Below are 27,235 nucleotides of genomic sequence, written 5' to 3'. Positions count from 1 at the left end.
CTTTTGTAATCTATGCCTCAATTAATAAAGGGAAACGTTCCATGCCTTTTTCATCACCCTGTTAACCTGCACTTAATCCTTCAGAGATCTGTGGACAAACTCGCCAAGATCCCTTTGTTCCTGAGAACTTCCTAGTGCCATGCCTACAACTCAGTCAATTTCGAATCCATCTTATCAAATGACCCTGCATCCCATGAGCATTTGCCTAAGTCTCCCTTGTCAAAGGCTTTGCTGAAATCAATATAAACTACATCAACTGCACTACCCTCATGTACACATTTGGTCATCTCCTCAAAATATTCAATCAAATTTGTTAGGCATGACCCCCCCTCTGACAAAGCCATTCTGACTATCCCTGATCAAACGTTGTTTCTCCAAGTGGAGATAGATTCTCTCCTTCAAAATTTCTCCCAATAGTTTCCCTACTGACGAATGTGATATAAAATAGTTACTTTAGAGATATTAGTTAATGTAATGTAGAGATAGGCCAGTCTAATTCTGGTGAGTTCACAGACAAAGGATTTCAGACCGCATGGAAAAGCAGGAAGAGGTGTGTCCACCAAAGGAGGAGAAAAGGATGCTGGGTAATAGGGGCCAGAGGAAGGGATTGGAAATGAGCCAATCAGAATAGATCAACAGGTCAGGAGGGATATAGGATGACCTATGGGCATCGTGTATGTGAAACTTGATGCCATTTGAATGTATCAGTAGAGACTCCTTTGTTCCACATCCTCGCTTAATTCCAGAAGTCTATGGAGCAGGATGTGCTTCGTGCTCCTGAGAATTGAGGAAAGCTTGCAAGCTAAATAAAATAACTAATGCTGTACCTGCAAATCCATCTCGACTTTTATTGAGGCCAGACTGACGGGTAAAGAAACTTGGGATTCTGCACTACCACTGACATGAGACTCACTGGCCTGTATTTCCTGGCATATCCCTACAACCCTTCTTATATAGTGGAGCCACATTAGTTGTTCTCCAGTCCTCTGGCACCTCCCCCTAATAATAATAATCTTTATTGTCACAATTAGGTGTACATTAACACTGCAATGAAGTTACTGTGAAAAGCCCCTAGTCGCCATATTCCGGCTCCTGTTCAGGTACATAGAGGGAGAATTTAGAATGTCCAAATGACCTAACAGCACATCTTTTGGGACTTGTGGGAGGAAACGGGAGTACCCAGAGGAAACCCACGCAGACACAGGGAGAACATGCAGACATACAGATAGTGACCCAAGCTGGGAATTAAACCTGGGACTCTGGAGCGGTGAAGCAACAGTGCTACCCATTGTGCTACCGTCCTGCCCCCTTGGCCAAAGATGAATTTAAAAATTGGGTCAGAGCCCCTGCAATCTCCTCCCTAGCCTCCCAGAGCAGTCTGGGACACAATTGATCCAAACCTGGATATTTGTCCACTTTTAAGTCTGCCAACAGCTCCGATCCCTATGTCAATTTGCTCAAGAACTTCAGTCTCTCTCCCTGATTTCCAAATCTACCTCCTCATTTTCTTGAGTGAAGGTAGGTGTAACGTAATTGTTCAACACCCTACCGATGTCCTCTGGCCCCACCCACAGAGGGTCCCTAATGGGCCTTACTCTTTCCCTGGTTATCCTCATCCCATTGATATACTTAGAGAATATTTTGGGATTTTAATTTCACCAGCCAGAGCTTTCTCATTGCTCTCCTAGTTGTTTTCTTAAGCTCCAACCTGCACTTTCTGTTCTTCACTAATACCTCTGCTGATTTGCTCCTCTTGTACTTGCTAAAAGCCTCTCTTTTCCTTCTAATCGTATCCTGAATATCTCTGGTTGTCCATGGTTCTGAGGCTTGTTACTCCATCCTATCACACCAGAGGGAGCATGTTAAGCCAGTATCCTCCCCATTTCTTTTCTGAACTACCCTTCACTGCTTTTCTGTAGATTTCCCCACAAGTACATTTATGTTGTACGTATTACGACTGAAGGACATCCCAAAGTGATTACCAGTCTTTGAAGTATTGTCCTGTTCAAATGTACGAAATGTGACAGCCAAATTGCAGACAGCAAGTTCTAAGAAACAGAAAGTAAATGCAACACCAGATAATCTATTTTAATGATGTTGGTTGAAAGATAAGACATTCGCTAAGGCACCAGGAGAACACCCATGCTTTTCTTTGAATGGAGCTATTTACATTTGCTGAGAGGGAAAATGTTTCTCACTGATGGACAGTTCACCACTCAAATCTCTGGAATGAAACTTGAACCTCCAACGTGACTCAGAAGAGTGTTGTTTGAGTCTAGGCTGACATGGGGGTGTTGCTAATTGTGTTTCTCTTTATTTGGCTCTGAATAGGGCGGCCAATATGGTCGCCTTTCTTAGTTGTAATTACGTTTTGCTCTAGAGTCGCCAGGTATCTTTCAATAGTGCCACAAGGTTCAAACCGAATACTGATCAAAGACTCTATACACCAGTTAGTTAGTTCAAAGTCAAATGCTTATTTATTTACACACACAGTTAAATATAATCATGCACAAATACTACAGACTAAACTATCACTACTGCTAAAGCCTATACTTAGCTTTGGGCGCCCACTCAGTCAGAGGAACAATGGCCGTTGTTTGGTTCTGAGGCTGCTGGGGTGGAACTGGTACGGGATAACATCTAAGGTCATCTGTCTGGTAGCATGCGTTGACCTTGGACTTACTTGTTCTGGTGTAGCTTTTGGGCAGATCTCTCCTTGGTGAGAGCCGGAGCCAAGAGAACGATTCTCTCTTGGGGGATCCTGCTTATACCCAAAAGGGGCTTCGCAAGCTTTTGGGCAGGCCTTGAACTTGGCCCCAATTAATTCGGATGTTTCTCAATCGTTCCTATCGATTTCCTCCAATAAAGCCCTGATGGCTGGGCGTGTCCTAGGTGGCCGTTGGCCTGCTTTGTTCTGGTCTCCTCTGGTGCCAGGGTGTCTGCCTGAGTATCGTTTGCTTAAATGTTACTCTTTTGTCCCCGGAGATGGCCCATTAGCATGCTAATGGGTTTGCAGTTTTGTTCTTGTCTGGGAGCTGCGGCTCTAATCAACAGACAAACCCTGAACCTGCTTGTTTTCTCAGTATTGTCCATTTTCCCTGCGATCTTTGCAAAGTGTCCATTTTGTAATCGGGAAGTGGCCATCCCAGATGGCTACACACCCTCCTTGTGATCCTCGACACGAAGCGTGAAGGATCACATTACCGCGTCATCTTCGTTCTCTGACCAAGCGGGGCACCCATAAGCACTTCACGGGCTCTACACTTCCCTCTCCTATGAATCGCAATTTTTACCTAAAATCAGTTTACTTACATACATCATTATAAAACTCTGCGGGGCGCTATGACATTCAAGCATGCATTACAGAATTTTAAAAAACAGGAACCTCTAACTATCCTCAATGAACTATCTTCACTCAATCAAAACTAATCTACAACACTTTAAACTGTACAAATAGCAGCAACACATATTTCTCTGGCTCGGCAGTCAAGCACAGATGTATACATTTCTTTATTGAACAAAACACACATAAAGAAAAACGGATGCACTTTAATTCACTCGAGGGGTTGGGGGGTTTGGAGAAGTCCAAAAATAGGGGACCTAAATGTGTATACCGGGGTGCGAGAGCGGTAGGCTCTCCTTTGCCATTTTCTGAGTCTAAGTGTCTGCACGACACTGCAGAGTATCGCCAGTACTAAGAGCGATTCTACTATGTACGATAGTGAATACCAGGTTATAAACTTGTCACACCAGGTCGGGGTGTCGGTAACTGTCTTGGGGTTAACTATCTCGGGGTACAGTGTATGGTAGGGGTGGGAATCATTCACGGCCTGTGTGGTAGGGGTCAGGAGGGTAGCGTCCGCGCGCAACTGAAGGGATCCCGCTAAGATCCAGGTGAAAAACGTGAAGGTTGTCTTCATCTTTCCATCTTTCTGTCTTCTTCTTTTTCTTCCTCTGGGGTTCCTGAGGTTCCGGAGTTCTATGGACACAAGCATAATATCTGTTATTATCTTGCTTAAGATCTCATATGTCTGTCTGTCTGTCCTTTGTTGCCAATTACCCATTATGATTGGTCACCATCTGTGACTCCCTCATTTAAAAAAAAAATTTTAAACCAAATATTCTGGACTGGCATCCGAGAAAAATACTGACACAGTGCGCGCAGTCTCGCAGCCTGTGCGATCTACCATCCTAGTGTTTGAGGATGTAAATAGCATACGGAAGCAACCTAAGGGTTGCCAAAAACAAACAAAAGAATTTTGAATGAGCCAAAATAGTGTGTGTATGGGCCGCGGCGGGTAAAAAACGGGTGGAATCCCCAGGTAGGATGGTAATCCGTGCCGTATGTGCTCTACCCGAGCGTAGCTGACCAGAGGGGGATCCTCAGGCAGGGTGAGGACCAGTGCTGTTTCTCCACTGCCTGAGCGACCGGCAAGAATGGGTAAGAATGTGGTCGTCGTGGGGGCTGCCTCTCGTGATCGAATCAGGAGAGTAACCATGAGTGGTGTCTGTCGACAAACTAGTCCCTCTGAACGGTTGTCTGTGGACAAACTTGTTCCATTAACAGCCATTGGGCGTCAAAAGGGTGGCGGCGTGGGGCCATGAAAAACCTTCAAATTCACAAACAACAAACATGTACATTAAACGGGACAAACATACAACAAACATGGTGCAGGTTCCATCAGAAAGGACACCGTAAATCACATTTGGCTTGGGGTGTAACTAGCATATGGAGTCAGTGTAGTGTGACCGAAGAAGAGAGGAAGGAGGAGAGAAACAAAAATCAAGTGGCATTGCTGAGGTGTCCCTGCCATGAGACGTGATGGGTAAGCGCTCACAGTTTGCATGGGGCAGCTGGGACCTTGTAGCTGCTGTGGGTGGTGTTCTCTTTTATATCTGGGGGCTAGTTTAGCTGGTGGTGGGGGTCTCCTGCAATCTCGGGCAAAGTGTCCTGACTGCGCACAGTTGTAACATGACCCCTGGGGCACGTTATGTGGAGCAGGCTCTCTGGTGCATTGCTCCCTTGGGTATGATTCCCTGGGTGGGGGGTTGGGCTGCTGGTGTCGGTGCTGGTTCGGGGGGGGATTGGTGTGCTGATTCCGTTGCTGTTTCGGGGGCGCTTGACATTCTCGTGCGTAATGTCCTTTCTGTCCGCAATTAAAACATTCCTGTGCTGTAGGGTGCTGCGTGCTACTTCTGCCTTCATTTACCCATGCGGGGTCCTGGTGCGTCCTAACTGGATGCATGTCTGCCTGCTCTTCCTCTGGTTTTGCAAGTGCGGTTTTGCCTTGGACGGATTGTTCCCAAGCGCAGGACAATCTTTTCAAAACCCATTCCTCGTTGTGGGCCTCGTCTGAGGGGTCGTAATTTGCGCAAGCTCTCTGTCCTGCCTCTGTCGCATGAGAGACTAGGATTCAAGTCCATTTGGCCAGATTATCTGTGGACAAATGGGCGCGGGCTAATTCTCCGAATACCGCTGTAAAATGTATCCACAAGCGTCCAGCAAACGCCTTGGGGTGCTCTGTTTTCTTTTGCCTACACTTGTTTAGGCCTTCTACGGGGTCTCCTCTGTTATAGCCGATCGCATCTAGGATCGCTGTGTGCATCTCTTGGAGTGTGCCTCCTCCTACATTCTGTAGGTCGGGAAGGGCTGCCACAACTGAAGGGTCGAGGCTTAAAACTATTAGCTTAATTTGCTCCTTTTCGTCCAGGCCATACATGGTAGCCTGCTGTTTAACTCTAGTGAAAAACTGGTGGGGGTCTGATGTAGGAAGGAACGGTGTAATCTTTTCACACGCGTCCCATAATTGGGCCACGGTTAAAAGGGTTGTATATAGGAAATCTGCGTTTCCTTCTGCTGCGGCCCTGCGGTGTGTGGTTACAGGATTCATGGGGGTGTGTTCTGCCTATTCAGTCGGGGGCTGGGGTGCTTTCCGTTTCTGTGGTTTTTCTTGCGTCCATGTCCCATGTACGTATCTGTGGGCAGTTCCATTTAACTCCTGCCAATCGGGGCCGTTTTCCTGGTCTTAACTGGGGTCCAAACGTACTTTGAAACCCATTCTGAACAGAAAGCAGAGATTGCAATTCTGCAATTTGCTTCCGGCACTTTGCGTGATCTACTGAGCTCTGCCTTTGTTCCGTCGTGGCAGTGTGGAGCGCTCCTAGGGCTGCTTTTAAATCATTGCACTGTTTCTGCAATTGCTCTACCTGTTGCTCGGTTTCTTGTCTTACCAAGACCACACGTTGCGTGTCCTGGTAGGCCTTATCATATTGGGTCTGAAAACTACTCAAATGGGCGAGACAAGACTGGAGTGCCCTCTTGGCATCATCCACCTCTCTGTCCCTCGCTGCTAACTGTTCTCTCAAATCTTTATTCTCCTTCTCAAACTCGCTCACATCTCCCTCACTATTTCTGTCTCTCTCTATCTCTCTACGGAGCGTCCTAACGACCTCCTCTGTGCCTCGCAATTGTGCCAAGCAGGACACGATTGCCATTGGCTTGCAAGCTTTCCCTAAGCTCTTCTTGTGGATCTCTGACAGGTTCTCCCACCAAGTATGTCCTATACTCCCGGGATCTGTTTCGTCATTTGCGCAGCATTCGCTCCAAAGGTGCCATCCTTTCCCTTTGAGGTACTTTCTGATTTCCTCGTCCCATATGGGACACTGTCCTACTCTACTGGTCACTGCGACCTCGAATTCCTGGGCGTTCATAAGGCGTTCCATTGCCTTCATTGCCATTTTCTCTATCTGGGTTCTCTACTGAATTTGGAACAGGGGGTGATAAAGTGGTGATGTAAACACGGGTACGGCTTACGCTAATTTCCGGCCTACAAAACTCCCCACAGTTTTACGCAACAAAATCTCTCAGGTTTACCTTATATCCCTGTTAGTACGCATGCATTAACACACTTCCGAATCTTGGAGGTTTGATCAGTATTTTTCTCACACTTGTGGTTTTCTGTTTCCAATTGGATTCAAATTCAAATTTGGGTTCTCTCGGAGTGACTAAGCCACTTCTAAGTCGAGTCCCGGCAGAGTCGCCAGTAAATGTTGCTAATTGTGTTTCTCCTTATTTGGCTCTGAATATGGCGGCCAATATGGTCGCCTTCCTTAGTTCTAATTATGTTTTGCTCTAGAGTCGCCAGGTATCTTTCGATACCGCCACAAGGTTCAAACCGAATACTGATCAAAGACTCGATACACCAGTTAGTTTGTTCAAAGTCAAATGCTTATTTATTTACACACACAGTTAAATATAATCATGCACAAATACGACAGATTAAACTATCACTACTGCCAAAGCCTATACTTAGCTTTGGGCGCCCACTCAGTCAGATGAACAATGGCCGTTGTTCGGTTCTGAGGCTGCAGGGGTGGAACTGGTATGGGATAGCAGCTAAGGTCGTCTGTCTGGTAGCATGCATTGACCTTGGACTTACTTGTTCTGGTGCAGCTTTTGGGCAGGTCTCTCCTCGGTGAGAGCCGGAGCCAAGAGAACGATTCTCTCTTGGGGGATCCTTCTTATACCCAAAAGGGGCTTCGTGCACTTTTGGGCAGGCCTTGAACTTGGCCCCAATTAATTGGGCCGTTTCTCAATCGTTCCTATCGATTTCCTCCAATAAAGGGGTGGGTGCCCTGATGGCTGGGCATGTCCTAGGTGGCCATTGGCCTGCTTTGTTCTGGTCTCCTCTGGCGCTGGGGTGTCTGCCTTAGTATCATGATACTCTTTTATCTCCGGAGATGGCCCATTAGTATGCTAATGGGTTTGCAGTTTTGGTATTGTCTGGGAGCTGCGGCTCTAATCAACAGACAAACCCTGAACTTGCTTGTTTTCTCAGTATTGTCCATTTTCCCTGCAATCTTTGCAAAGTGTCCATTTTGTAATCGGGAAGTGGCCATCACAGATGGCTACAGGGGGTAGAAATTCATCTTACATGGTTGCGTATATTAGACGGTAATGCATTAGCCTTCAGCTATTTCAATGGAATTAAATATTCAATAAGGCATATAGTATATGACAAATGTGATACCATCTGCTTTGTGCTACTGGCCGAGTTGAATTTCTACCATGTACTGGAAACCAACAATTTTATTGTAATGAACTGTAATTGCAATTGTTTCTGAAAGATCCAGACAAGCAAAGCAGCTTTTATCTTGAACATAGAGTTTGTTTTCATCCTGTTGAGGTTTTAAGTATTTTCATCTATTTCGACAATGATTTTAAGTCTTTAAAAAACATTATGTGTTGCCTTGCACTCAGTTACAAGAGAACAACAGTGAATTTATATAGCACAAAATGGAACATAAATTGTATGACAGGAAATAATTAAAGTCTCCTTTGTATGCCATGTGGTAAAATGTTTAGTGCTTAGATAGGATGGCATGAGTTTCTGTGAATCAGCAAATCACTGGCTATGAGTGGTTTAGGCATCTTGCATGCCAATGATCATTAGCTCAGCAAAATAACCACTGCACACAACCTAAAGACAATGGTTTGGTCTTCCCGATGTTTGCTTAGAGGAAATATGGTTTACTGTATCTTGGATGTTGGACAAGTCTTAACAACACGGGGAATGAGGGAATAGAAAGGTGGAGTTGGGAGACTTCAATATGCAAGTTAAATGTAAAACCAAGATGGCACCGGAGCATGCCGACTCTCTGCGAACTCTCTCCCACAGATCCTTTTCCTACATATGTACGTCGTATGTTTTTTCATGTATGGAACCATCTGTCCGGACTGTACGCAGAATAATACTTTTCACTGTACCTCGGTACACATGACAATAAATACAGTCCCATCCGATCCCATCCCATTCCATCCATCCCATCCCATACAATCCAATCCCCAGGGCAGGGTGTCAGGAAGGGGAGCGCGGGTTAGGGGGGAGGGTTTGGGGTCGGCGAGGGGTAGACTTAGGCTGAGGGTACATCGGACCTCAGGGTAGGGTTGGGGGGGGGGGTGGGTGGTGATCAGTTCTCCAGGAGTTGGTGGCGTCAGACCTCTGAGGGGATCGGACCTCGAGAGGGGGAGTCAAAGCATGAGGTCGGGGGGAGTCAGACCACAGAGGGTGATGGGGAGCAGCCTTACAAGGATGGTTGAGTTGGGTCAGGTCAGGTCAGGCTTGCAGGAGCAGGCGGTTGGGTTGGGTGGAGGAGTACAGTGTGGGAGGGGAACATCCCATAGGGTTAAGGGGATGGGGAATATTGTGGGTGGGATGGTTAGTCATGAGTGGGGGAGATCCCTGGGAGGCCAGTGGTGTGCTTGGAGCCCTGTGCAGTGTTGGGGGTCGTTGAGGGGTGGGGGGGGAGTTGTGGTTTGTCTGAGTCTTTAACTTTCTCTGAGTAACTATTGGTGCAACCTTATCAATTGGCCTATCTGAATTTTGCGATTTTAAATCGTATTTTCGGATGGTTCCAACGCTGGCAATTGCCACAGGATGTTTGTGACGTTCTCAGAAGGGTTCTCCAGCGTATCTTTAGGGTACCCCCAAACCGACCTGGGGAGGTCAGAAGTTATGGCCAGATATGTACTCAAAATCATGAGAGATCTAGATAGAGGGAAGCTGTTCCTATTAGTGGAAGGGTTGAGAAACAAAGGGCACTGGAATTAGATATGGCAAAAGAGGGCAGCACGGTGGTACAGTGGTTAGCACTGGCTCTAGGTCACTGCCCGTGTGGAGTTTGCACATTCTCCCTTGTGTCTGCATGGGTTTCGCCCCCACAACCCAAAGATGTGCAGGGTCGGTGAATTGGCCACGCTAATTTTCCCCTTAATTAGAATTGGGTACTCTAAATTTTAAAAAAAAGATATGGCAAAAAAAAACATGACAGGATAAGGAAAAACAGTTTTACGGAGTGAGTGATCTGGAATGCACTGCCTGAGAGAGAGGTGATGGTCAATTTAATGTTAATTCCTAAAGGGAACTGGATAAGCATCTGAAGCAAAATGAATTGCAGAGCTATGGCAAATGGATGGGGATGGGAGTCGTTGAGTTGCTCTTGCAATGCGCCAGCATGGATATGACAGGTTGAATGGCCTCTTTCTGTGCTGTAACCATTCTATGATTCCATGCTGCATTGCTTATTTGATGCTGGTTGGTGCCTGGATGTTCTGATTAATCAGGAGTGATGAAAGATATCAACTGCAATTTGGTTGGTACATGTCAGTCTTTTGAAAGGGTGCACCTCTGTGCAATGAAATACCCATGCATTAAATTAATCTTTAATAAAATAATGCCATAAAATAAATATGTTTAACACTTTTTTGATAAGATATGGTAGCCAGATATCAGTGCAATCATTCAGAAACATTGATTCTTTATTGCTGATGCATTATTGGCCATCTCTTTATGAGGTTGTCAAGCACTAATGCACATGGCACATTTTTATATTTTCTCCCATAAATAAAAGGACATTGGGCAACATAGGGATGGCGTAAGTAACCATATAAATTGCTGCTTAAGGCATATTTTGTGACCAATGTAATTTAATAACTGAAGAAATCATTGCCATTATGGAGATGTAAGGCTTGTAATTATAGGAGATAATCTGTGTATAACCTCATCCAAAAGCACTTAGGGCTGTAAAACCCAGACAAAGGTTCAGGCACAGTTCCATCCCCCCTACTCTATCTCCAAGGAAGTCATTCTCAGTGTTCTATTAATTCTACATCGGTTTGATATTTTGACTTCTGCCAGTGCAATGCATTGAAGACTGAGTCGATACTGTGAAACTGCTGACTATTATAACATTTTTAAACGGTTTTTAAAGTTTTAGTAAATTACGTTTACATGGTGAGGTATTTTAGATTTGTGATTGTGCACATTAGCTGTTAGTGTGCATGTTCCATTGCACATAAATTTTCCATAAATACTTAAGTATTCATCGGGTCATGCAAGCTGTTTTGCTAGAATATGGCACAAAGGAGAGACAAAGTGTTAATTATTTAACGATTTATCATGGGGAGATATACTTATTGTTTGATAGAAAATAAAACTGAAAATTCTGGAAATTTACAGCAACTCAATCAAGCATATAAGTATGGAATTATAGTGGTTATTATTGGACCAGCAATTCAGAGGTCTGGACTAATGATCTGCAGATATGAGTTCAAGTCCAACAATGGTAGTTGGGGACTTTAAGTTCAATTAATTAAATAAATCTGGAATATCTATAATGGTGATCATGAAACTATTAGATTGTTATTAAAAAACATCCGTGTCCTTTCTAGAAGAAAATCTGCTTTCCTACCTGGTCTGGCGATATGACTTCCAGCAATGTGGTTGACTCTTAACATCCCTCTGGTGCAGCCAAGCAAGTCAATCAGTTCTATTCAGGGTGGACCACCACCCTTTCACAGTGACAATGAGGGATCAGAAAACACACATCCTTTGAATGAATAAATTTATAACATTTGTCAAAACTAAAAACTAAATGGTGATAAACAATTATGGTCAAAATCAGAGAAATATTTAATGTCACATTCTGAGTAATAAAATTGGCATAGATTACAAACACATTCAAATAAATCAGGTTGTTTATTTGAGAGGTGCATATTAGATTAGGCTATAGTTAAAATCAGAAAGAGAGTAATAGTAAGTTTGCCTTGAGACCGAGCCTCAATATGGGCTGGATATTCATAGGGCTGAGAGGGAGCAGAAGTGGGAAAGCCCGCAATTTTGGATCCCCCAAAGGTGTGCCAATTCCTGTCACCATTCCACCTCTCAGTAATTTTGGCGGCAGCATCAGGACCTCTACAACAGCGGCCTACCTGAAAAAGGCCAATCATCAATTTATCATGCTAACAAACTTCCTGGCAGCTCGTTAAAACACATAAAGCGACTTCCGGGTGCGGCGATGACTAGCTAAGTCGCACGTTTCGGCACCTCCCGTTTCAACAGACTTTTGGGCTCTTATCGGGAGCCCCAACGGAAATTTTCAAAGGCTAAACCCAGTGTGAGGCGACATAGGAAGGAGTCCCCCCGGGTGTGGATGAAAAGAAGTGATAGTAGTGGCCAGATTGTGGTGGATCCTCTGGAGCAGTGGCAGAGAAGGGAAGGGAGAAGCAAGATGGCGGCTGAGGGAGCCCAGTTGGTATGGGGCCTGGAACAGCAGGAGTTCCTCCGGCGATGTGTGGAGGAGCTCAAGAAGGAGGTGCTGGCGCCGATGCTGCAGGCGATTGAGGGGCTGAAGGAGACGCAAAAGACCCAAGAGATGGAGTTCCGTGGAGTGAAGGCAAAAGCTGCCGAAAATTAGGACGAGATACAGGGCTTGGTGGTGAAGACGGAGACGCACGAGGCGCTACACAAGAGGTGTATGGAGAGATTGGAAGCCCTGGAAAATAGCTCGAGGAGGAAGAACTTAAGGATTTTGGGTCTTCCCGAAGGGGCAGATGGAGCGGACGTTGGGGCGTACGTGAGCGTGATGCTCCATACCTTAATGGGAGCTGAGGCCCCGACGGGCCCCCTGGAAGTGGAGGGAGCGTACCGGGTCCTCGTGAGAAGACCAAAGGCAGGGGAAACACCGCGAGCAATAGTGGTGAGATTCCACCACTATAAGGACAGGGAGATGGTCCTGAGGTGGGCTAAGACGACACGGAGCAGCAGATGGGAGAACGCGGTGATCCGCGTCTACCAAGATTGGAGTGCGGAGGTGGCGAGAAGGAGGGCGAGTTTCAATCGGGCCAAGGCGGTGCTGCACAGGAAGAAAGTGAAATTCGGAATTTTGCAGCCGGCAAGACTGTGGGTTACACACCAGGGCAAACACCACTACTTTGAGATGGCAGAGGAGGCGTGGACATTCATTCAAGAGGAGAAGTTGTACTAGATTTGGGAAAGGATGTTTGGAATGAAGTAGCGAAGCGGTGGCAAGAAATTGTAAATCAGATGGGGGAATTTTTTCCCCTCGAAGGAGGGGGACACGAAGAAATGTGGGCGCCGGTGGGGAAGGGGATGGGGAAGAAGAGAGGGAGCTGCGCCATTAGGGGCGGGGCCAAGGGGGAAGCGCGGGCTCTGTTCCCGCGATATGGAAATTGTGGCGGGAAAAGGGGGCGTAGGAACGCGGGGGCCTCACACGCAGGGAGGCTAAGGATAAACGGGGGAAGCTGAGGTCAGCCAGAGTTTGCTGACTCCGGGGAGCAATATGGGGGGTGCAATCAAGCTAGAGCGGGACCTAGCGGGGGGGGGGGATTAACTGGGTTGCTGCTGATAAGGGGAAGGGGGAGCTGTTACAGGATGGGATGGTCGGGACGGGAGGGTGCTGTCTGGGGGACAAGCGGTTGCGTGGGAACCGGGTGAGGAGCTGGTTTAAAAAAGGGGATGGCTAGTCGACGAGGGGGGGGGGGTAAAGAGCCCCCCAACCCGGTTGATCACGTGGAACGTGAGAGGGTTGAATGGGCCGATTAAGAGGGCAAGGGTATTTGCGCACCTAAAGAAGCTAAAGGCAGACGTGGTTATGCTTCAGGAGACACACCTGAAACTAGCAGATCAGGTCAGATTAAGAAAAGGGTGGGTGGGACAGGTATTCCACTCGGGCTTGGATGCAAAAAATAGAGGGGTGGCAATACTGGTGGGGAAACGGGTATCGTTTGAGGCGAAGACCATAGTGGCGGACAGTGGGGGTAGGTACGTGATGGTGAGTGGCAGATTGCAAGGTGAAGTGGTGGTGCTGGTGAACGTATATGCCCCAAACTGGGATGATGCGAACTTTATGAAGCGTATGTTGGGGAGCATCCCGGACCTGGAAATGGGAAAGTTGGTAATGGGGGGGGGGACTTCAACACGGTGCTGGACCCAGGGCTGGACCAGTCCAGATCTAGGACCGGGAGGAGGCCGGCAGCGGCCAAGGTGCTTAAGGGCTTTATGGAGCAGATGGGAGGAGTGGATCCCTGGAGATTTACTAGACCGAGGAGTAAAGAGTTTTCCTTCTTCTCCCACATCTGGATAGATTTCTTTGTCCTGGGAAGGGCGCTGATCCCGAAGGTGGCAGGAGCAGAGTACTCAGCTATAGCCATTTCAGATCATGCCCCACATTGGGTAGATCTGGAACTAGGGGAGGAAAAGGAGCAACGCCCACTTTGGAGATTGGACATGGGACTGTTGGCGGACGAGGGGGTATGTGGAAGGGTGAGGGGATGTATTGAAAGATACCTAGAGGTCAATGATGACGGAGAGGTCCAGGTGGGAGTAGTCTGGGAGGCGCTGAAGGCGGTGGTGAGAGGGGAGCTGATTTCCATAAGGGCCCATAAGGGGAAACAAGAGGGTAAAGTAAGGGAGAGACTGATTGGGGAGATTCTGAGGGTGGATAGGCAATATGCGGAGGCTCCGGACGAAGGGTTACACAGGGAAAGACGGAGACTACACACGGACTTTGACTTGTTGACCACGGGTAAGGCGGAGACGCAGTGGAGGAAGGCACAGGGAGTACAGTATGAATACGGAGAGAAGGCGAGCCGACTGCTGGCCCAGCAACTTAGGAAGAGGGGGGCGGCGAGAGAGATCGGAGGAGCTAGAGACGAGGAGGGAAGGATGGAACAGAGAGCGGAGAGGGTGAACGGGGTATTTAAGGTATTCTACGAGAGGTTGTACAAGGCCCAACCCCCGGAAGGGAAAGAGGGAATGATGCATTTCCTAGACCAGTTGGAGTTCCCGAAGGTTGAGGAGCAGGAGAGGACAGGACTGGGAGCGCAGATTGAGGTAGAGGAGGTGGTAAAAGGAATCGGGAACATGCAGGCAGGGAAGGCCCCGGGACCAGATGGGTTCCCGGTGGAATTCTATAGGAAATATGTGGACCTGCTGGCCCCACTCTTGACGAGAACCTTCAATGAGGCTAAGGAAAGGGGGACACCACCCCCGACGATGTCGGAGGCGACGATATCGCTGATCCTGAAAAGAGACAAAGACCCGCTGCAGTGCGGGTCATACAGGCCCATCTTCCTCCTGAACGTAGATGCCAAGTTATTGGCCAAAGTGATGGTGACAAGGATAGAGGACTGTGTCCCTGGGGTGGTGCATGGTGACCAAACAGGATTTGTCAAAGGGAGGCAATTGAATACCAATATACGGAGGTTGTTGGGGGTGATGATGATGCCCCCACCGGAGGGGGAGGCGGAGATAGTGGTGGCTATGGATGCAGAGAAGGCATTTGATAGAGTGGAGTGGGACTACTTGTGGGAGGTACTGAAGAGATTTGGATTTGGAGAGGGGTTCATTAGATGGGTTCGGCTCCTATACGGGGCCCCGGTGGCAAGTGTGATTACGAACAGGCAACGATCCGACTACATCCGACTCTATAGGGGCACAAGACAGGGGTGCCCCCTGTCCCCGTTACTGTTTGCGTTGGCAATTGAGCCATTGGCCATAGCGCTGAGGGGCTCTAGGAAGTGGAGAGGGGTACTTAGAGGAGGAGAAGAACATCGGGTGTCATTATACGCGGATGATCTGCTGTTATATGTCGTGGACCCAGTGGAAGGGATGCCTGAGATAATGCAGACACTCAGGGAATTTGGAGAGTTTTCGGGATACAAACTGAATATGGGGAAGAGTGAACTGTTTGTGATGCACCCCGGGGAACAGGGCAGGGGAATAGACGAGCTGCCGCTGAGGAGGGTAACAAGAGATTTCCGGTATTTAGGGATCCAGGTGGCCAGGGACTGGGGAACCTTGCATAAGCTTAACTTGACACGACTGGTAGTGCAGATGGAGGACTTTAAGAGGTGGGATATGGTGCCCGTCATTGGCGGGCAGGGTGCAGGCGGTTAAAATGGTGGTCCTCCCGAGGTTTCATTTTGTGTTTCAGTGCCTCCCCATACTGATTACAAAGACTTTTTTTAAGAAGGTGGACAGGAGCATCATGAGCTTTGTGTGGGCCGGAAAGACCCCAAGGGTAAAGAGGGGGTTCCTGCAGCGCAGTAGAGATAGAGGGGGATTGGCACTGCCGAGTCTGAGTGATTATTATTAGGCCGCTAACGTGTCTATGATATGTAAGTGGATGAGGGAAGAAGAAGGAGCGGCGTGGAAAAGGCTGGAAATGGCGTCCTGTAGGGGAACTAGCTTAAAAGCACTGGCAACGGCGCCGCTGCCGTTCTCCCCGAAAAGGTACACCACAAACCCAGTGGTGGTGGCGACTCTGAAGATTTGGGGGCAGTGGAGACGACATAGGGGAGTGACGGGGGCCTCAGTGTGGTCCCCGATAAGGAACAACCACAGGTTCGTCCCGGGAAGGATAGACGGGGGATTTCAATCTTGGCAGCGAGCAGGAATTGCGCAACTGAAGGACTTGTTCTTGGACGGGACGTTCGCGAGTCTGGGAGCACTGACAGAAAAATACGGGTTGCCACCTGGGAATGCATTTCGTTATATGCAAGTGAGGGCATTTGTGAGGCAACAGATGAGGGAATTTCCGCAGCTCCCGGCGCAAGGGATCCAGGACAGAGTGATTTCGGGGGCATGGGTGGGTGATGGTAAGGTGTCCGATATATACAGGGAAATGAGAGACGAGGGGGAGACGATGATAGAGGAACTGAAAGGAAAATGGGAGGAGGAACTGGGGGAAGAGATTGAGGAAGGGCTGTGGGCAGATGCCCTAAGTAGGGTAAATTCCTCGTCCTCGTGTGCCAGGCTCAGCCTGATCCAATTCAAGGTACTACACGGCGCATATGACGGGAGCAAGATTGAGCAGGTTTTTTGGGGTGGAGGATAGGTGCGGGAGGTGCGCGGGAAGCCCTGCGAACCACACCCACATGTTTTGGTCATGTCCGGTATTGCACGGGTTCTGGGTGGGTGTGGCAAAAGTGATTTCAAAGGTGGTGAGGGTCCGGGTCGAACCAAACTGGGGGTTGGCTATATTCGAGGTTGCAGATGAGCCGGGAGTGCAGGAGGCGAGAGAGGCTGATGTTCTGGCCTTTGCGTCCCGAGTAGCCCGGCGAAGGATTCTACTTATGTGGAAAGAAGCTAAACCCCCGGGCGTGGGGGCCTGGATAAACGATATGGCAGGGTTTATAAAATTGGAGCGGATAAAGTACGCACTAAGAGGTTCGGCTCGGGGTTCACCAGGCGGTGGCAACCGTTCCTCGACTATCTCGCAGAGCGATAAGGGAAAATAGGAAAGACAACAGCAGCAACCCAGGGGAGGGGGGGGGGGGGGGGGGGGGTGGGGGAGGGTGCATTCGGGTCTTTGGGTTTTTTTTGTGTGTTGTTACATATTTGTTGTTCATAGTTATCTTCTCAATGTTACTATTTCTTTTCGTTTTTCTTTTTATTTGTGTTGGCACTTGCCGTTAGTTAATATATTATTTTAAAAACGATCAATGTATATATTGTTACAAAGCTGTAAAAATGGAAAATTCTTGGTTGATCGAAAAACTTTAATAAAATATATTTAAAACAAAAAAAAACAAATAAAGCAATTTTGGAGGAAAGTTTAGGGAATAGCAGGGTCACAATTATGTCCATGAGGAGACAGCAATAAATAGGAAGCCAATACTGGAAGTGAAGAATTTAAGAGTTCTCTGTGAACAATTTAAGGGGTAAGAAACCCTTCATTGAGGGTGTGGAGGTTGCAGAAATTTGAACAATAGATATCCAGGGACTTTTCAGAGTGTAAAGATGTAACGAGTGAAGTACCACAGGGATCAGTACTTGGCCTGCAATTGTTCACTATTTACAAGGAAGGAACAGAATTTAAGGTTTCCAAATTTGCCAATGAAACGAAAATAGATGGGAGAGCATGTTCTGATGAGGATATTGTGATTCTGCAACAGAATATAGATAGATTGGATGACTGTGCCAAAACCTAGCAAATGGAGTTTAATGTGGGAATGTGTGAGGTCATGAACTTTGGTAGGAGGAATCAAAAAGCAGATTATTATCTAAATGGAGAGAGACTGCAGTCAAGGGAAGTACTGAGGGATTTAGGTGTTCTAGTGCATGATCACAAAAAGCTAGCAGGCAGGTGCAACAAGTAGTTAAAAAGGAAAACCAAATTTTGGCCTTTATTGCACAGGGGTTGGAGTTTAAAAATAGGAAGGTTTTGTTGCAATTGTACAGGGCGTTGCTAAGGCCTCACCTCAAACACTGCATACAGATTTGGTCCCTTTACCTAAAAAAAAGGATATAGCAACATTGGAGGCAGTCCAAAGGAGATTCACCAGACTGGGATAAGAGAAGTGTCCTGTTAAGTGAGACTAAATAGTCTGGATCTGTATTCCTTGGAGTTTAGAAGAGTGAGTGGTGACCTTATTCAAACATATAAGATCCTGAGGGGGTTGACAGGGTAGATGGTGAGATGTTTTCACTAACGGGAGATTCTCAAACAAGGGTACATAGCTACAAGATAATAATAATCTTTATTCGTGTCACAGTAGGCTTACATTAACACTGCAATGAAGTTACTGTGAAAATCCCCTGTTCACATACACTGAGGGAGATTTTTAGAATGTCCAATTCACCTAACAGCAATCTTCCAGGACTTGTGGGAGGAAATTGGAGCACTCTCGGAAACCCACGCAGCCACGGGGAGAATGTACAGGCTCCGCACAGTGACCCAAGCCAGGAATCGTACCTGGGTTGCTGCCGCTGAGAAGCAACAGTGCTAACCACTGTGCTACTTTTCCACCCAAAGAATGGTTACAATGGAATATCAGTACCATCAGAAAATGCACCTTCAAGGCAACTGGTGCTAGAATTGTGTGCACTTTACTCCTCTTTCATTGGTGGGCATCCTCTGCGAGCAGCCTTTAAAGTCACAGTGGCGCGATCTAATGGAAACGTTTCTAAGTGTGGTAGTGAGCGGAAATGCTGGGAGTTTCCCCACGCCGACACTGCGAGGCCGTCACCAGTATCCAATATTAGTTGATCCACTTAACAAGGCTCCACAGGCTTCATGGACAAATGACTGTCCCACTGGCTGATTCACCAGGACCACGCTCGCCAGCCTCCCACTAATGAGGTGGGGGCAGCAGTTAAATCGATCCCACAGAGGTAATCCCACATAGTATGCAGCAATGCCACCAAGGAGACCGGCTCCGAGATTCGGGGATGCCGACCTGGCCCGACTGCTGGACGTGGTGGAGTCACATCGGGAGCCCTGTTCCCCAGAGGGGCTCGACGGGTCAGCCACAGGGCATCCAATGACGCCCAGGAGGAAATGGCCGTCAGCGCGGGAAGCGTGATCCGGAGGGTCGCCACACAGTGCAGCAAAAAGCTAAATGATCTCCACCAGGCCGCACAGTGAGTCGGCATCGGCTCCCGGCACTGGTCCCGCCGGGGGCCAATGTCATCCCCGCCCACCCCGACAACCATGCGCCTGGTACCAACCCCACTTAGCACCATGCCATGTCCCACCCCACCAATGTCCAGCAGTGATGCTCACCCATGCATCCCCCCCTCCATGTGCAACCCCCCGTCACAAGCCCCCCCATGGTTGAGCGCCCAGCATGTCCCAGTCGCTGGGGGACATTTCCCTGATGCAGGTGGGCTTTTCCGAGGCGCGACGGAACATGTCACAGTCTCAGATGGATCTGGCCGGGGTACTCTGGAGTTAGTCCCAGTTTCAGGTGGGCAATGCTGAGGTGGTCTAGAGCATATCCCAGTTGCTGAGGACTGTGTGCCAGATGCAGACGAACATTGGCAAGGCACCGCAGAGCTGGTCTTCGAGCAGCCATCCTCCTGGCTTGAATGAAATCAAGTGCTGTGGAGCATTTAAATGCAGTACCCATTTGATTGAACCACTCAGATGAATCCGGGGTAAGCAAATCAGATGTTATGTGTCTAAAGCGTGACGTTTGTCAAGTGGAGAAAAAGATTTTCTTCTATGTGCCTAAAGATTACGATCCAAATTGCACTGCCGAGACCGGCAAGATTTGCACCAATTTTGAATGAAAATCGCTTCACCACAAATGACACTTTTTTGGAAAATTCCACCCATAGATAGGTTAAGTGGGTGGGCAAAATTTGGCAGATGGAGTATAATGTGGGAAAATGTGAACTTGTCCATTTTGACAGGAAGAATAGAAAAGTAGCATTTAGTTAAATAGAGAGAGACTGCAGAAGTCATAGGTACAGAGGGATCTGGTTGTCTTAGTACATGAAACAGTGAACGTTAATATGCAGGTACAGCAAGTGATTAGGAAGGAAAATGGAGTGTTGTCATTTATTACAAGGGAAATGGAATATAAAAGTAAAAGTATTTTATTATACTTGTATGTGGCATTGATGAGACCACATCTGGAAGACTATGAAGAGTTTTGATCTCCTTATTTAAGAAAGGATATAAATGCATTAGAAGCAGTTCAGAGAAAACTCACTCGACTGATACCTGGGATGGTGCGGTGGTTATTTTAATAAGGACATGGGGAGTCATTCCCGAGTAAAATAAAGAAACGTAGTTTTATTTACACACAATATTTACACTGCTTGGTAGATCCTGGCCAACCTTTTATACAGAGGTTGATGGAGATCCCTTGCCCCTAGAGGGGGTGCTTGTACTTTACAAGGACCACAGGGAAGATAATCATTCCCACCCCGTAGGCCCTGTGTGGGCTATTACAGTTATCTTCCAAGGAATGATTGGACAGGCTGGGGCTGTATCCATTTTTTAAAAAATTTAGAGTACCCAATTAATTTTTTCAAATTAAGGGGCAATTTAGCATGGCCAATCCACCTACTCTGCACATCTTTTGGGTTGTGGGGGCGAAACCGATGTAAACACGGGGAGAATGTGCAAACTCCACACAGACAGTGATCCAATGCCGGGATCGAACCTGGGACAGCGGCGCCGTGAGGCAGCAATGCTAACCACTGCGCCACCATGCTGCCAACTGCCTGTATCCATTGGAATTTTGAAGAATGAGGTAATCTTATTGAAACATGTAAGATTCTGAGGGGACTTGACAGGGTGGATGATGAAAGGATGTTTTCCTTTGTAGGATAGATTAGAACTAAGGCGGACCTGGATTCTCCGACCCCGCGCCGGGTCAGAGAATCACCGGGGGGGGGGGGGGGGGGGGGGCGCGCGAGAATGGTGCCACGCCGCCCTGGCGCTGACACGCCAATTCTCCGGCGCCGATTCTCGGGCGTCCGCGGAATTGCGCCGCCGCCGTTGAAAGCGGCCCCCTCGGCGATTCTCTGGGTCTCGACGGGCCAAGTGCCCGCCGAATTCGGCCGAGTCCCGCCGGCGTGGGTTACGTGTGATCCCACCCGGTAAGACTTTGAAGTTCTGGCTGCAGGGGCCGTCCTGAGGGATCCGACCCTGGGGGGCCTCTACGGTGGCCAGGTCCGCGTTCGGGGTCTACCGATCAGCGGGCGGGCTAGTTCCGTGGGGGGCCTATGTTCCTCCGTGCCGGGCCCTTGTAGGGCTCCGCCATATTGCCCGGGGGCCGGCGCGGAGACGGGAACCCACGTGCATGTGCGGACTCGCGCCGGCCATGGCGCGCAGGATTTCGGGCGCCGGAGCGGTGGACACCACTCCGGCGCCGTACTAGCCCCCTAGGAAGGGGTGAATACCTGCCACTTGAGACCCGTTGATGCTGGAGTGGCTCACGCCGCTTTTCACGCTGGCGTCAGAACATGGCCGTGGGATTGGAGAATCCCGTTTCCCATTTAAAATGGAGATGGGGAGAATTTATTTTCTCTTGAGGGTCAGGAGTCTTTAAAACTCTCTTCCTGAGAAAACGATTAAGGCAGATAGATTCTTGACTAACAAGGGAGTCAAAGGATATTAAGGGGAGGCAGCACTGTGGAGCCATGGCCACAATCAGATCAGTCATGATCTTATTGAATGGCGGAGGAGACCTGAGGTGCTGAATAGCCTACTCTTGCTCCCAATTTGTATGTTTGTATGTTTCTACGTATAGTACTAGAAGGCACCTGACATTCTTGGCACTGTAGCCCAGACTCAACTTCATCAGGCAGGAGGAGATAACGTTGGAGAGGGGGAGAAAAAGATTTAAATTGTTATGCACCTCACATGCATGAAAATGTCAAGGCAAAACTCAGAAAAAGGATAAAATAAACTCAGTAACAGCTGCTCAAGCTGATGACTCAGTCTGAAGGTAAATAGTAAAAGAAGACGTTCAAGGACAGTTGTCATAGAAACCTGGGATAACTAGGTCGCCAACATACTGATGTTATAATTCATATAGCAGCAAGCATCAAAATAACAGTAGAGCTCTTGCCCTAGCCCTTGTTACAATAAAAGATACACATTCTATTGTGCTTTCTCAATAAAATTCATGATATTCGAACTGAAATTGAGATGGGTAATTATGGATTGATTATTTTATTAAATATATATACAATACTGATATTCTGAAATGTTGCTGCTTATTCAACCCAAAATGTCTGCAGTTCTGTTCAGTCGGTATGCCAATAGCTTTAAAACCAGAGAGCATTGGAGGAGACAGTTACATGACCACATAATCTCATGACATTCAAAGAACAACTGGATAATGGAACTATTCCTTCCACAGAGATTTTAAGCAATGATAAGCAAAAGGGATGGGGCAGGATAACCCGATCATACCTGGCAAGTTTTTAATATATACTCAGCTGTTTTCAGTGGAAGACCAATATACTCCGATTCAAATGGATTTTCCATTAAGCTTTTAATGTTAAATACTGCATTACTCCTCTGTGCTTCAATATAAAAGTGACCGTTTGCAAAACATTTTCAAACTTAAAACCAAATAAATGCAAGTATCTGGATAAATTTACATAAAATGAGTATACGTATTTTCAATGTTCTCTCCTTTTTTCTTTTATTTTCATTCAAGGGATGTGGGTTTCGCCGGTCACTTATTGACCATCCCTAATTGCCCTTGGGAAGGTGGTGGTGAGCTGCCTTCTTGAACCACTGCTGTAGGAACACCCACAGTGCTGTTATGGAGGGAATCCTAGGATTCTGACCCAGTTACAGTGAAGGGACTGCAATGCATTTCCAAGTCATGAGGTGTGTGGCTTAGAGGGGAATTTTCAGGTGGTGGTGTTTCCAAGGGCAGGATTCTCTGATCCTGAGGCTAAGTGTTGACGTAGTCGTAAACGCCATCATGTTTCACGACAGCGTCAACATGCCCCCAGGAGCAGGGATTCTGACGCCTACCGGGGGCCAGCATGGCACTGGAGCGACCCACGCCGCTCCAGCTGCCGATACCGGTGTCAGATGGGCGCCGCAGGTCTGCACATGTGCAGTGCGACCGGTGCGACTGCGCGCATGTGCGGTGGCTCCCTTCTCTGCGCCGGCCCCAACGCAACATGGCATAGGGCTACAGGGGTTGGCGAAGAGCCGATCAGTAGGCCCCGATCGCGGGCCGGTCCACAGCGGAGGCCCCCCCCCGGGTCAGACCCCCCCCTCCGCCCCCACCAGGCTGCCCCCGGATGGATGCACGGCGAGGTCCCGCCGGGTAAGGCCACGCGTGGACGGCGCCGGCGGGACTCAGATTTTTTTTCCAGCTGCTCGGCCCATCCCGGGCGGAGAATTGCCAGGAAGGCCACATAGAGCGGCGTCTCATGATTCGCGCCCGGCCCGCCGATTCTCCGGCCCGGCCTGGGCTGAGAGAATCCCGTCCCCGGTATCTGCTGCTATCCTTCTGCATGGTCGTGATCATAGGTTTAGAAGCTTCTGTCTAAAGAGCCTTGGTGAGTTTGTGCAGTGCATCTTGTAGATCAGTGTTTTTCAAACTTTTTTTCCGGGGACCCATTTTTACCAACCAGCCAATCTTCGGGACCCAACCCGGCCGACCTTTGCGGCCCACGCTGGCTGACCTGCTTGACCCACCATTTTCTCTTACCTTGTAATGTTTAGGTGAAATGTGGTGAACCTCCAATTTCTATAAAATGAAATTTCAGTTTCTGCATTTTTTCCAGGAAAATCTTATCAAATAAAAACTCCCCCGAACTTGTAAAAAAAAGTCTGTAACCGTATTAAAAAAATGTGGCTGCACTGCGCAAGCGTGCCCGCTCATTGGCACGCAAGCGCAGTGCGGCCGCATTTAAAAAATATGTTCGTGACCATTTTGAATGCCGCTTGCAGAGGGCGTTATTAAAAGCAGGCTGCTGCGGATTTGCGCGATTGGGAGCACCACGACAGACAGCTCCGCAACCCTCCCGACACCTGCCCGCGGGTCGCGCCCCCGACTTTGACAATGCCTGTTGTGGATGATATAAATGGCTGCCACTGTTCGTCAATGGTGGAGGGAGTCAATGTTTGTGGAAGGTGTGCGAATCAAACTGACTGCTTTGTCCTGGATGGTGTCAAGCTTGTTGAGTGTTATTAGAGCTGCACTAGGGGCCGGTTTAGCGCAGGGCTAAATCGTGGCTTTGAAAGCAGACCAAGGTGGGCCAGCAGCACGGTTCAATTCCCGTACCAGCCTCCCCGAACAGGCGCCGGAATGTGGTGACTAGGGGCTTTTCACAGTAACTTCATTTGAAGCCTACTTGTGACAATAAGCGATTTTCATTTCACTCATCCAAGCAAGGGGAGAGCATTTCATCACACTCCTGTCTTGTGCCATGTAGATTGTGGACAGGCTTTGAAGGGTCAAGAGGTGAGTTACTCACCACAGGATTTTCACAGCTCCTAATGGAGTTGCACTTCTGATTTTGGACAGGCCAGCCAAGTTACCCATGCCTTCCGAAACAGTTTAGCTGAAGGCAAGCAGGTATACAGTAGTGGGTCAGTAATGGCTGCCCCAGAGCATTGCCTGGCCGTACATGGGGAACAATGGGAAATGGGGGACTGAGCACTTGGTAAGGGGGAGTCCTTGCTGCTGCATAGTTAGTAGGGAGAGTCATATTTTAGTGTCTGGGCTTTGAATGGGATCAGCATACCCTGGCATCTTGGGGTGGAAAGACAGAGAGCAAGGCTGCCAAGGACAACTGGAAGGAAACCAGCTGACAATGAGGGCATGATAATGGGATTTTGGATCCAGTAGTAATTAGGGGAAACTCTTCACTAATTGAGTACCAGGAATCAGGACGGCACAGGAGAGAAAGGAAATGCAATAGGGTAATGGAGATCAAAACTAGATCGACCACTGAAGGTGGTGCTACCTGGAGATGATCCAGCAGAGGCGGCAGAAGAGGATTCTGGGAGAAGTCAACTCTAACAAAAAAAAAGGGATTGAGAGAGGCTGCTAGGACAATTTGTTGTAGCCTAGAAGGTACTGGGAACCTGACTACAGCTTCAAGGAAGAAATCGAACCGTGACATCACAGCCAGCAGGTGAGTGATTGGTTGGTGACTAGTAAGTAGTTTTTCTTTTTCTTTTCTCTTATTCCCTCTTGGCGTTGTTGTAAAGTTAATTTAAGGATTAAGTCATGGCAGGAGATCCCTTCTGGTGTCCCTGACTCCTTCACGTGCAGGAGGTGTGTCCAATTGCAGCTCCTGTCCGACTGCTTGATGGCTTCGGACCTTCAGGTGGACTCACTTCAGAGTATCCTCGATGCTGAGGAAATTGTGGATAGCATGCTGAGTAAAGTGGTCACATCACAGATGTTTTAACTGATATGGCAGGGGGGTGGGAACCGATACAGGAAGTCAGAGGGAAGGTGGGGACAGAAACAAAAGGCAGTAAAGGGAAAAGTGGAAGGCAGATAAACAAAAGACAAAAATAGAAAAGGGCCACATTACATCATAATTTAAAAAGGGCAATAAATGTCAAAAAACCAAGCCTGAAGGCTCTGTGTCTCAATACGAGGAGCATTTGTAATAAGGTTGATGAATTGACAGATATAATGTAATTGGGAGCACGGAGACCTGGCTCCAGGGTGACCAAGAATGGGAACTCAACATCCAGGGGTATTCAATATTCAGGAAAGATAAAAGGAATGAAAGGGAGGTGGAGTAGCATTGCTAGTTAATGAGGAGATTAACGTTATAGTCAAGAAGGACATTAGCCCGGACGATGTGGAATCTGTATGGGTGGAGCTGTGGAACACCAAAGGGCAAAAAACTTTAGTGGGTGTTGTGTTCAGGCCACCAAACAGTAGTTGTGAGGTTGGGGATGGCATCAAACAGGTAATTAGAGATGTGTGCAGTAAGAGCACAGCAGTTATTATGGGTGAATTCAATCTGCATATTGATTGGGCTAATCAAACTGGTAGCAGTGCGATGGAGGAGGATTTCCTAGAATGTATAAGGGATGGTTTTCTCGACCAATATGTCGCGGAAGCAACTAGAGAGCAGGCCATCCTAGACTAGGTATTGTGTAATGAGAGACAATTAATTAGCAATGTTGTGGTGCGAGATCCTTTAGGGAAGAGTGACCAAAATATGGTAGAATTCTTCATTAAAATGGAAAGTGATACAGTTAAGTCTGAGGCTAGGGTCCTGAACTGGAAGAAAGCTAACTTTGATGGTATGAGACGTGCATTGGCTAGGTAGGATAAGCCGGCAAAGAATACTTAAGAGGTTGACGGTGGATTGGCAATGGCAGGCAGTGAAAGAACACATTGATAAACTTCAACAATTGTACATCCCTGTCTGGCTCAAGAGTAAAACAGGGAAGGTGGCTCAACCATGGCTAACAAGGGAAATCAGGGATAGTGTTAAAGCCAAACAGGAGGCATATGAATCGGCCAGAAAAAGCAGCAAGCCTGAGGACTGGGAGGAAGTTAAAATTCAGCACAGGAAGGCAAAGGGTTTAATTCGGAAGGGGAAAATAGAATACGAGAGTAAGCTTGCAGAAACATAAAAACTTGACTGCAAAAGATTCTATAGATCTGTGAAGAGAAAACTACTGGTGAAGACAAATGCAGGTCACTTACAGTTAGAATCAGGTGAATTCATTTAAAAAAAAAAAAAAAATTTTATTAAAAGTTTTCATAAAATATCAATAACAAAATGAGAAAGAAAAAATAACCCAACAGGGTTAAGTACAAAACACAATCTAAAAAAGCAACCCCCAAACCCCTCCCCCCCTGTACATAAATAATAAATTAACATTAACACCCCGACTTAAGACAACAGGGGCGTCATTCTCCGACCCCCCGCCGGGTCGGAGAATGGCCGTTGGCCGCCGTGAATCCCGCCCCCGCCCCCGCCCCCGCCGAAGTCTCCGCTCCCGGAGATTGGGCGGGGGCGGGAATCCAGCCGCGCCGGTTGGCGGGACCCCCCGCTGGATTCTCCGGCCCGGATGGGCCGAAGTCCCGCCCAGAAACTGCCTGTCCCGCCGACGTAAATCAAACCTGGTATTTACCGGCGGGACCAGGCAGCGTGGGCGGGCTCCGGGGTCCTGGGGGGGG

General features: G+C 47.9%; 1 long non-coding RNA gene across 1 annotated transcript in view; it reads right to left on the bottom strand.

Annotated features, from left to right (window-relative positions):
- Nucleotides 1-2,476: 2,476 nt before the first annotated feature.
- Nucleotides 2,477-27,235, bottom strand: part of LOC140384618 (uncharacterized) — a 56,225-nt gene continuing 31,466 nt past the window's right edge. The window contains exons 2-3 of the long non-coding RNA XR_011933104.1: nt 11,251-11,350; nt 2,477-3,979 (exon numbers count right to left, since the gene is read on the bottom strand). This is a non-coding gene — a long non-coding RNA (uncharacterized lncRNA). The remainder of the gene's footprint in view (nt 3,980-11,250; nt 11,351-27,235) is intronic.

The sequence above is a fragment of the Scyliorhinus torazame genome, chromosome 10, assembly GCF_047496885.1.
Source record: "Scyliorhinus torazame isolate Kashiwa2021f chromosome 10, sScyTor2.1, whole genome shotgun sequence".
Taxonomy (NCBI): Eukaryota; Metazoa; Chordata; class Chondrichthyes; order Carcharhiniformes; family Scyliorhinidae; genus Scyliorhinus; species Scyliorhinus torazame.
The sequence above is the reverse complement of the archived record's forward strand: the minus strand, read 5'-3'. Positions and strand labels throughout refer to the sequence as shown.